At 41.0% G+C, this 11,699-nt stretch overlaps 1 pseudogene across 1 annotated transcript; it reads right to left on the reverse strand.

The window, feature by feature from the left end:
- Positions 1–8,164: 8,164 nt before the first annotated feature.
- LOC308520269 (small ribosomal subunit protein eS6-like) lies at positions 8,165–10,692 on the reverse strand (annotated as a pseudogene). The gene is made up of 2 exons: positions 10,651–10,692; positions 8,165–8,853 (listed from the first exon to the last, which is right to left on the reverse strand). The product of its transcript is annotated as a small ribosomal subunit protein eS6-like (transcript).
- Positions 10,693–11,699: the final 1,007 nt, after the last annotated feature.

Consider the following 11,699-nt stretch of genomic DNA (forward strand, 5'->3'; position numbering starts at 1 on the left):
CATTAATATATCTTTCTACAATATATCAAAGCAGTCAGGTACTCAGACCCTCTTAGTTAAATACATGAGAGCTAGGAAACATAAAGCTCTCATAGCAGCATCAACTTTAAGAATCAAGTGATTTCCCATAAGAAATCTGAAGGAGTGTACCTTTCGTATTCACCTCAATGTCCTAGCACACTGTAAACAGTCAACATTAGTAAATATTCTATTAAAGCATTAAGTATTTTAATTAAATATTATTTATAGTATATATATATATATATATATATATATATATATATATATCCCTGTATTCATCATGAATCTCCTTAAAGGAAACACTCCCACCCATTTCAAGCCACGCGGTTTAAATGACTGATTCCCATGCTTAAATCTAGTGTGAGCTTTAACTAGACTAAGTTTATCAGCAGACTCCATCCTCTTACCCAAAGTGATTGATTTCAGGATGGGCACATGACCCAATTCAGCCAATGATAACCAGACTTGGGGCTTTTGTTCATATGCTGAGGATGAGTGGTCTCCTTCTCCCCAACAGACTTGAAGTCCTGGCAGTGTGAAGTCTTGAGAGGCTGCAGCCTTCTGTCAGCCGTGAGGGGAGGTTCTGTCTAAGAATGAAACCTGCATGTGGAAGAGAGAGAAGTGAGGTGAGACCTGGAGGCCCTGGAGATGTTTCTGAAGTACCTGTGTCAAGCAACAGGTAAGCCAGTCTCCCCACTGCACTTCTCAGTTTTAAAGGCAGTAAATCCCCTTTTCATAGTAAATCTATTTGGATTGAGCTTTCTTCACTTTCAACCAAGGAAACTTAACTGATACACGGTTTATAACATATAAATGCTGATTTGTTTCTGTGATTTCTTCCAGGAATAAATATAGAACAGATCAGGTCAGAAATAAAACTTGCCAATAAAGTATTCTGTAAGGGGGCCTTCTTACCTGGTTTTGAACACTCTGGACCCCTAAATCTTAAATTTAACTAATTAAACTGAATCTTTACAATATTGATGTTTATTTATAAAAAAGACCTTACATAATTTCAGAACAGACTGTTGAGAATGATAACCTACCTTATGGAATGAGAACTATAAACAAAAAAAAATGAGAACTATAAAAAATTAACTAAATTTGGCTACTAAAACAGTCTCTATTTTTGTCCAGATGTCTGTTTCCTTTCATTGCTCAAGCCAATCCTCTGTCTTTTTCAGGTTAGGTATGAGGTAGCACATCACTTCTGGGTATTGGGGCCCTGGTTCATACCCACCGCAGTTATTTGCAGCTCTATCTACACTGTCTCCAAATTCATTTTAAAATTCCAAGTCCATATTAATAAAACGCCTAAAGAGGTCTCACCAGGCTTTCCTAGTACTTTGGACCATTTTTAGCTCCATGGTTCTTCCCAATTTAAAAACAAAATGAATTTCACAAACAGAATTGAAATGTCAAATTTTACTACCATCTGGATTTAAAGACTGCAAGAAAAACTAGGTTTGGGTTGCTTTATTTTCGTAGCCAAAGTGAATGTATTATAGTACGTTTGTTTTCAGACCATTTACCTCTCTATCCTGCATTTCACTCTGGGATAATAAGGTATGCAAATGAAAAGTAGGAGACCACCCAGAAAAATTCTAAGAGGGAGTGTGTAAAATTCAGTAGTTGCATTTAATATAATGGGAGAAAAATCTTCCAACTCCTCTTCATCATGATGATGAAGATAAACCGATCTGCTCACTGCACTGAATTTAGAGCCGTGAATATGAGTTAACAACTTGGCTCTGCTCCTCTGGGGGTTTACAATCTGATATATGTACAGACATAAAGGATATACAGGCAACTTCACAAAGGCTTTATGGTCCATCCATTTAAAGCACCAGGCAGCTCCATAGCCTGCGGGAGAGCAGAAGGAATGACAACAGCTGAGACATCAGGTGGGATAGATCTGACAATGGAGGAGAAGTGACAGTGAGGGAGGTGAGTTAAAGGTCCTCCTGGCATGGGTACCAAAGATATCACTTCTTGGAAGAGCCCAGGACTGTGACACATGCAAAAGGTAGCTGAGCAATCCCTTACAGTGGAAGAAACCCTACAGCGTGCATCATTTGATTCTCTGGAGAACCCGTGAGAGGCTGGTCAAGGACTATCCACCAAATGTTAGAGATACAGAAACCAAGACCTACTCTATCTACAGGTCCTGAGGCAAACGGGAGGTGAATGAAAAGACATCTTCCACTTGAGAGGAACAGCCAGGTTTCAGTGAGAGGAAGAAGGGGAAGCAAATATTCAGAGAAGAGTGTGAGACACAGAAGAGTTTGCTGATGGCAAACCAGGAATTCCAGAGTGCAGTGGAGGAATATGAAATTATAGGAAATCAAAGTAAACTGAGTCATATTAGGGGAGGTAGAAGGCAGTGTTGAGATAAGCAACATATGACGATGGTCTGTGAGGTTTGGGCTTCTCGTGCTGACTGAGGTCACTGGGATGGGGGCGGGGGTGTTAAGTGTAGTCCTAGGAAGCTGGAAGCATGCGAGTAAGCAGTGTCATCCAGAGTATTTAGCTGGGATGTGTGAGGGTTTCTTAGAAAACAGCTCATCAGTGAGCAATGCTGGCTAGGGGAGGAGCTGTCTCACAGGGAGCACGCTGGTCTCCCCCTTCATTGCAGTATTGTCACAGCCTGAGCACCTGTGGGGCTGTTGGCTGCTCCCAAAGGTAACAGGTGTAGACCAAAGGGCCATCGTCTTAGGGCAGGTATTTTTTTAATATTTTATTTATTTCAGAGAGGAAGGAAGAGGGAGAGAGAGATAGAAACATCAATGATGAGAGAGAATCATTGATCGGCTGCCTCCTGCACGCCCCCCACTGGGGATTGAGCCCACAACCCAGGCATGTGCCCTTGACTGGAATCGAACCTGGGACCCTTCAGTCCGCAGGCCAATGCTCTATCCACTGAGCCAAACCAGCCAGGGCATAGGGCAGATATTTTTGTGGCAACAGGAAAATGAGGTCAGGTGAGGAGTTGGAGCGACTATAGACTCAATTTTTCTGGGGAGATAAAGGAGATTTTAATTGTTTTCTTATCACCTGGCATTCTAGCCTTTAACCAATAAGTTTCCTTTGCTCTGTTTTTCCCCATTACCCTGAATTGTGTCTACTGGACTCCAGAAAAGTCGTCTTCTTCCTTGATCATTATTTTAATAAATGATACAAATATGTATATGTAATTGATCTGCCATCATCCAACATTTCCAACAAACTCCAATGATATTTCAGATAACTTCTACTCCCTCATCACCCTTTGCTCTCATTTCCATGAAAACAAAACAACAGGTAGACAAAGACATGTGACAGGTAGTTAGATGATAGATAGGTAGATAGATAGATAGATAGATAGATAGATAGATAGATAGATAGATAGGATAGACAAACTTACAGATCGATAGATAGGTAGATGATAGATAATAAATAAATGAGGAAAGGGAGGGGGAGAGAGGAGGAATAAAAAGAGAGTAGAGGAGAGGAGGCGAGGGGAGGGGAGGGGAGGGGAGGGGAGGGGAGGGAGTAGGAGAGAGGGGAAGAGAGTAGAAGAGGGGAGAAGAGAAGAGAGTAGGAGAGGGAAAGAGAGAGTAGAAGAGGGGAAGGGAGGGGAGAAGAGATAAGTATGATCAGAGAGACCCTTTGATGGCTAAAAAATGTCTAGGTATTCTTTGGACTAATCCAGTCCTATAATCTTATAAAAAGGATAATCTTATTTAGAACCCTAATCAGCTAATTTCCTAATTCCCTAACTTCTACATCTAAAAAAATACAGCTCCCTGAGACATGTTCATTTGAAGTAGGAAAGGCCTAAAGGAAGAGTTAGAAGGTCAATCTGATATTCTCTTCTTAACCTGATTCAGAACTGACTTTATAATCACCAGGGTAAAAAAAATCAGTTCAGAGATAAAGCCAGACTCTAGTCCAAAGACCTACTATAAATAGAACCTGAACCCTGCTCTTGCCAGGAAAATTGGAGGCTTAAATCAGGGTTAATCTCTCCATAATGGTGAGGAACTGGCATTGTCTCTCAAGAAGGATAAGCCAGTGGATTGCTGCAGTTCAAGAAGGGAGTCAGGAGCAGTTTCAAGGGCCATAGCCGACAGAGTGCTCACTTAAAGTCCCTATAGTGAGTTTATTCCCTCAGTGGCCCACTAGACTTCCCCTATTCTCCCTTTAAATAAGCACCATGGTTGCCCTAGCTGGTTTAGCTCAGTGGATAGAGCATCAGCCTGCAGACTGAAGGGTTCCGTGTTGGATTCCAGTCAAGGGCACATGCCCAGGTTGCAGGCTCCATCCCCAGTGGAGGGCATGCAGGAGGCAGCCAGCCAATGACTCACTCTCATCATTGATGTTTCTATTTCTCTCTCCCTCTCCCTTCCTCTCTGAAATCAGTAAAAATATATTTAAAAATAAATAAGCACCATGATCTTGTTCTTGGTTATAGAAACTATAAGACATTCCAGAGACTCAGATGAGAAGTACACATAGCCTAGACCAGTGGTTGGCAAACTCATTAGTCAACAGAGCCAAATATCAACAATACAACGATTGAAATTTCTTTTGAGAGCCAAATTTTTTTAAACTTAAACTATATAGGTAGGTACATTGTTATTAGCTTAATTAGGGTACTCCTAAGGCTCAGGAAAAGCCACACTCAAGGGGCCAAAGAGCCGCATGTGGCTCGCGAGCCGCAGTTTGCCCACCACGAGCCTAGACCACACATTCTCAACCTCTGATGTACATATGAATTCCTCAATGAGGAGCTCTCAGAACCCAACCCTCAGAGTCGATAATTTCAAATACCTTACCTCATTTCATCCTCATGTACAACCTCTGGGGAAGATGCTGTTTTCATTCCCATTTTACAAATGAAGAAACTGAAACTGAAGGAGGTTAAGTAGCTTTGCCAAGTCACTCCTTCAATGCACGGGAAAGCTGGTCTTACACACAGGGCATCCGATGCCAGATCTAGTGTTGTATTGACTCTGTGGACACCACCCTGTCCACTTAGAGGAGGCTTCTGCAATTCAGAAGGAAAGGATTTATTTTAAAAGTTGGCTTATTTGGGGGAACTTCTGCACGGTTTAAAGATGGTATGGCAGTTATTCAAGCAAATGGGAACTTGTTTTTAAAAATTCCATAACATTTCAAAGAAAGTAAAATTACTCCCCCAAAAAAGTGTGAGAATTATTCCTCCAGGGCACATAACTATTTATATAGCTACTAAAACTTTTAAAACAAAGTTAATGTATGGTGACATCTGTTCCATTAAAAAAAGAGAGAAAGAGAATTCCCCTGACCTTTTCAGGTTCACCATTTGATTAGCCAACCCAAAGTAAGCATTCGGGCCTTGTTGTGTAACAGCTCCACTCTGTATTTCAAAATATTTATATGGTATAACACACTTGAGCTATATTTACTTATGGTAGCTTTATAATCACTTTAAAGTAATCCAGCCAGCAGTCTAACTAAATTTTTTGAGAACTCCCCATCTCCTCCAGCCTCCTCTCAAATGTCTGTTTCTGTTATTTCTTCTTTTCTCCTCCCATCTGGCCCCAACATTTTCATCCCCATCCAAATGGACTCTAGCAATTGACCATCTTATTTCACTCCATCTACTTCTTTAATGTGACTTTTAAATCTCCCTTCTAATGTGAGTAAGCATTCTTTATGCTTTCGTCACACACCTCTCACACTGTCTTATATTCCCAAAACTTTATTTAATAACCTCTCCTCACTTCAGGTGAAGAACATCTGATTTCCATCTGCCATCCCTCCTATGGCTGTTCACAGACCTGAGGGATCCTCCCCAATTGCTTTAGAACCAGGCTCCGTATCTTCCTCCACCATCATCTTTGGCTCTTCTTCTACACTTGGAACACCATCATCTTTGGGAAGATCCATATCTACGGATAACCCTGACAGGGGCCTCCTTCCTCTTCTTCACTCCATCTCAGCCTCCTTTCAATACAGTCAAATCTTAGCTTTATTATATACTAGAGGCCCGATGCATGAAATTCGTGCACTGGGGGGGGGGGGGGTCCCTCAGCCCAGCCTGCACCCTCTCGTAGTCCAGGATCCCTCTCACAGTCTGGGACCCCTCACTGCTTACCGCCTGCCTGCTCACTGCTCCTTACTGCTTAGCTCACTGCTCCTTAGCATTTCCACCACTGCACTCGCCAGCCATGAGCCCGGCTTCCAGCTGAGCAGCACTCCCCATGTGGGAGCACACTGACCACCAGGGGGCAGCTCCTGAATTGAGCGTCTGCCCCCTGGTGGCCAGTGCGCATCATAGCAACCAGTGGTTCCGCCATTTGGTCAATTTGCATATTAGGGTTTTATTATATAGGATAACGCCCCGTTTCTAAAATCTTTTTTTTTAATTATACAGCACACTGACTTTTATTTTTTTATATTTTATTGATTTTTTTTTTTTTTTTTTTTTACAGAGCGGAAGGGAGAGGGATAGAGAGTTAGAAACATCAATGAGAGAGAAACATCAATCAGCTGCCTCTTGCACACCCACTACTGGGGATGTGCCAGGAACCAAGGTACATGCCCTTGACCAGAGTCAAACCCAGGACCCTTTAGTCTGAAGGCCGACGCTCTATCCACTGAGCCAAACCGGTCAGGGCTAAAATCTTAATCTGAAATTCAATTCATTCTGTAGGACCATAATCTGCCATCTCCCCAATTCACCCATTCTTTCATCCCACTGCCCTTTGATTTTTGTAACAGCCCACAATCCCATAATCCATCTCAGTTCAGCTTGATTTGCTTCCCAATCCAGCCTGGCCCAATGTTCAGATAATTCACTACCTTCCTAGAATCCTCAGCCCCTTGGTCTCCTACACTTTCCGTTTTGTCGATCACTGTCTCCCTTTTCTGTTTACCAAATTATCTCTGCTCATTGCCTCCATTGTGTTACCCATTTATTCCTTAATTCCATGAAATCTGGCTTCTTTCTCCCCATTTTGAGGGGATTCATCTAACCAACTCAACCACATTAAGAATAGTGCTCAATTTTCAGTTCCTTGCTTGTTCTGCAGCATTTGACACTGTTAGCTGGATAAATATTCCTTCCTTCTCGTTCTAGCTCTCTCTCCTCTTCTGAGACGTAATGCTATTCTTATTTTCTACTTCCCTTTACCTTCACCTTACCTGTCTTCTTTTGGCCCTTATTTTTCTTCCCCTCACTCTCCAAAGCATAGTGTTCCCCAAGATGGTATCTTCATCTTATTTTCACCATATATTTTTTTCACTGATGGATCTAACCTACCTCTCATTTTCTCATGTAGTAAGACTTCAAGTTTGAAGACAGATCTGACCCAAGTTTTGGCATTTACTAGAACAGAATCTGGCACATAGTCGGGCCTCAATAGGTGATGAGATTAATGAACAGTGAGAACATAAGCAAACCAATCAACCTCTCTAGGTCTCCGTTTCATAGTATTGTTACAACATATAAAAAACTTACTTTAGAGAACAGAAAATAACAGGGAGAGATAGTATAACATACAGCTACCCTAGCCCCTATTTCCTGTGCAAATGCCTCCCAAACCTAAATCTGTAAGCTACACTCACACCAAAGCCTACACCCAATTGTACATACATATCTTTACAGCCCTTTGATCTCTACAGTTTGAAACTTCCATTCCAAGCCATCCCCTCTCCCTCTCTTCCCTATTTCTGTAGTAACGCTATCATTCTCCCAGGTAGTGAAGCTCCAAATCACAGAAATCATCTTTAATTTATTTTATTATCCCCTTCCTTCATCCTGCTACCAGGTCCAAAGTTGACTTGCACACCGTTCTCCAATGTTCCTATACTCCCACTGCTAGCCTCCTGTGCAGACCTGTACCAGCTCTGCTTTAAAGTTCCACAATAACTTTGTTAGTGGTCTGTTCACCATCAGTCTCTTTCTAATTAATCTTGCATGTTTTATCTTCATAAAAACATCCCAGATGATGACACTTCCCTGTTCAATAGACTGTCATAGATCCCACAAGCTTACTGAATGGAACAGACTCCCTAGGCTTGCCAATCATAGCCCTGCATATATGACCAAAGTCACTACTACATATTTCCTTTTTATATTTTATTTGCTGTCCTTTATTTGTCAGTTACAAAAATCTCATTTTTTACTGGACTCAGACTTGGAGGTAGAAGCTCTCAGAGAGGTCAGTCTACATCGCTTGGTAATCTGTTCCTGGCATTTTTCTTTGGCGTCCTTCATTCTCTTAGCAAAACGTTTAGCATCTTCTGCGGCCCCTTCCTTATTTTTCTTAGTACCTTTTTTCTTCAGAGCAATACACCTGCATTTGTGTTGCAAGACATGTGGAGGAACAAGACGCTGAATCTTGGGTGCTTTAGTCCTAGGTTTCTTACTTTCTTCATTTAGAGGCTTTCTCACAACAGATTTTCTGACATCACCTTCTTTAGAGAGATTGAAAAGTTTGTGGATTCTGCTAGCTCTTTTGGCCCCAAGCCATGAGGCACAGTGGTATCAGTGAGACCAGGAATATCTTTCTCCCCTTTTTTCACAATGACCAAGTTGAGAACAATGCAACCCCAAACAGATCTGCATTTTCTCTCTCAAGTTCTCCTTGGTCTATAACAGGAGGTGCCCCTTACTCAGCAGGAGGCAGACTCTGCCCTGGGTCAAAACACTATGCTTCATGGGGAAACCTTTTCATTCCCACCACTGATTTGGACCAAATAACCTTTCCATCCTTCACCCAGAGCATCAGCAGCAACTTCTGTGGCCATATGCTTCTCATAAAAATTACTACATTTTTGTTCATCATCCACTTCAATGAGTTCCTGAAGCAGCCAACAGCCTCAGAGGTGCCACAAAAAAGTGACTATTACATATTTAATTCATTTTTCTTTTTCTTCCCCCATCACTATTTATGCACATTTGCTCATGCATTTCCTTTGGCCTGTAGAGCTTTCATCCCCAACTGTAACTATTGAAATCTGACCAACATTCAAAGTCCTGCTCAAATCTTTCGGAAAGTCTTCCCTGATCCTCTGAATTGAACTTCAGTGTTCTTTTTCTAGTAGTTTATCTGTAGGTTTTTTTGTTTGTTTGTTTTATTTTGTTAATTTTCACCCAAGAATATTTTTCTATTGAAATTTTAGGGAGAGTGGAAGGGAGAGAGACAGAGAAAGAGAAACATTGATGTGAGAGAGACACATTGATTGGTTCCCTGACCAGGGCTAGGGATCAAGCCTGCAATCCAGGAATGTGCCCTTGACAGGAATCAAACCTGGGGCCCTTCAGTCCTCAGGGTGACGCTCTATTCACTGAGCCAAACTGACTAGGGCATCAATAGTTTTATCCTTATGACTCTTATTTTATTCTATTGTAATTAATGGCTTAATATATCTGCCTTCTCTACAATGTAATAAGCTCATTAAAAACAGGTATCAGGGATATCTTCTTAATTTTCATATCCAAAAAAACCCCAACATTTTTGTATATAAAAAGTCATTTGTAAATATCTGTTAAATTTATGTGTGTGTCTTTAAGAAATTACATACTGGAATTTAGTGTTTTCTGAAACTGTTCATTATAATCATTTGTCTACATAGACAAAGTGTAGCTTTCAGGGCTTCTTGGTGACACATCTCTTAGGAATTGACAGAAAGTCTTAGAAGACAGATATTTATCATAGCTGTGAAATGACTTCCCCACCCTTTTTTGGCCTCTCCCTCAAATCATAGTAATGGCTGAGCTGATGAATGAAATGATCAACTCAGAGACTAATTACTGTAACCTTCTTTCCTCATTAAAAAAACAAGAAAGTGTTTCTCACTCTGAAGAGCCCAGTGTATGACAGCGAAAAATGTACCAATTCAGAGCAATGGCAGGGATAATTGGTCAAGGCTTCAGAACGCTTTGTAAAACCCACCATGAATTTTCAACCCTTGTTGTTAGCAAGTCCCAGGAGATACATGGTGCAGCAAAAGGAGTAGGATTTATCCCAGGTCAGCCATGGATAGGCTATGAGATACTGGCAATGTCACCCCTCACTTTTGGCCTCAATTTCCCCATCTATAAATAAGGAAGTGCTCAAAAAACAAAATGATGGAATGCATCAGAGACACAGGAACCAACTAAAAGAGTTCTCAAAGGTCTGCTCCCAAAGAGCTCCAGATGTCCTCTTTTTTCCCCCGTTGACCCCTTCTAGCTTGCCCCTGTCCCCACCCGATCGTCTGTGTCCAAGGGTTATGCATAAATTCATACAAGTTCTTTGGTAGATCTCTTCCTGCCCATCCACCTTCACCTTCCCTCTGAGATTCCACAGTCTGTTTCATAAAGCTGAAACAATTTAAGCAATAAAGTAAATAACAAAATATTGGATTTTAAACTAAAATATAAAATAAATATCTATGAGTCCATACTAATGCAAATAAATGATTAAATAAATGAGAAGAGCTCAATCTCCCTTTCAGAAGAATTTGAAATAATTTATGTAGATAATCTCCCTTCCAAGAAGTAGAACTTTTCTATCCCCTTCCCCCCTTTAGAGTAGGCTGGACATAATGACTGCTTTCCAATGAGAAGAACATGGAAAAGGAAAAAAAAGCTTTGCAGTGGAGAAACCTGACTACCCTGGCCAGGTGCTCAAGATTAACAACAACGTGATGAGTCATGTTGATAGTATGTAACCTTAATATGATGTAATGAAAATGGTACTACATCTCTGTGGTCTTCCTCCCCCTACCCATGACCTCTGTCTAACACGAGAAAAACATTGAAGAAATCCAAACTAAGAGACATTCTGTAAAAAAAAATACTGACTAGTGCTTTGAAAACTATCAAGGTCATCAAAGACAACGAAAGTCTGAGAAACTGTCACAATGCCAGAGGAAGCGAGGGAAACATATGACTAAATGTAATGTGATATACTAGATGGGACCCCAGAACAAATAAAAGGACGTTAGAGAAAAACCAGTGAAATCTGTACAAAGTATTAAGTTTAGTTAATAATAATACACCAATGTTCATTTCTAACTCGTGACAACTGTGCATAGTGCTGTAGAATGTTAACAAGAAAAGCTGTGTGAGGAGTATATTCGCACTCTCTGTACTATCTTTGCATCTTTTCTAGAACTCTAAATCTATTATTAAATCGTAAAATTATTCTTAAAATAATGGACTAGTTAAGATTCTAAGGAAAGCCCCGCTATAAGAACTATGTGGTCCCATCCCTTTAAAAAACAACACTTAAAAACACACTTTAGCCCTGACCAGTTTGGCTCAGTGGATTGAGCGTTGGCCTGCGGACTGAAGGGTTCCGGGTTCGATTCCGGTCAAGGGCATGTACCTTGGTTGCGGGCATATCCCCAGTAGGGGGTGTGCAGGAGGCAGCTGATCAATGTTTCTCTCTCATGGATGTTTCTAATTCTCCATCCCTCTCCCTTCCTCTCTGTAAAAAACCAATAAAATATATATTTTAAAAAAACACACACACACTTTAGAAAAGATGTACTTTATATATTTTTTTTTAATTTTTTTAAATACATTTTATTGATTTTTTACAGAGGGGAAGGGAGAGAGATAGCCAGAAATATCAATGAGAGAGAAACATCGATCAGCTGCCTCCTGCACATCCCCGACTGGGGAAATGCCTGCAACCGAGGTACATGCCCTCGACCGG

The sequence above is a fragment of the Myotis nattereri genome, assembly GCF_964212035.1.
Source record: "Myotis nattereri genome assembly, chromosome: 5".
Lineage (NCBI taxonomy): Eukaryota > Metazoa > Chordata > Mammalia > Chiroptera > Vespertilionidae > Myotis > Myotis nattereri.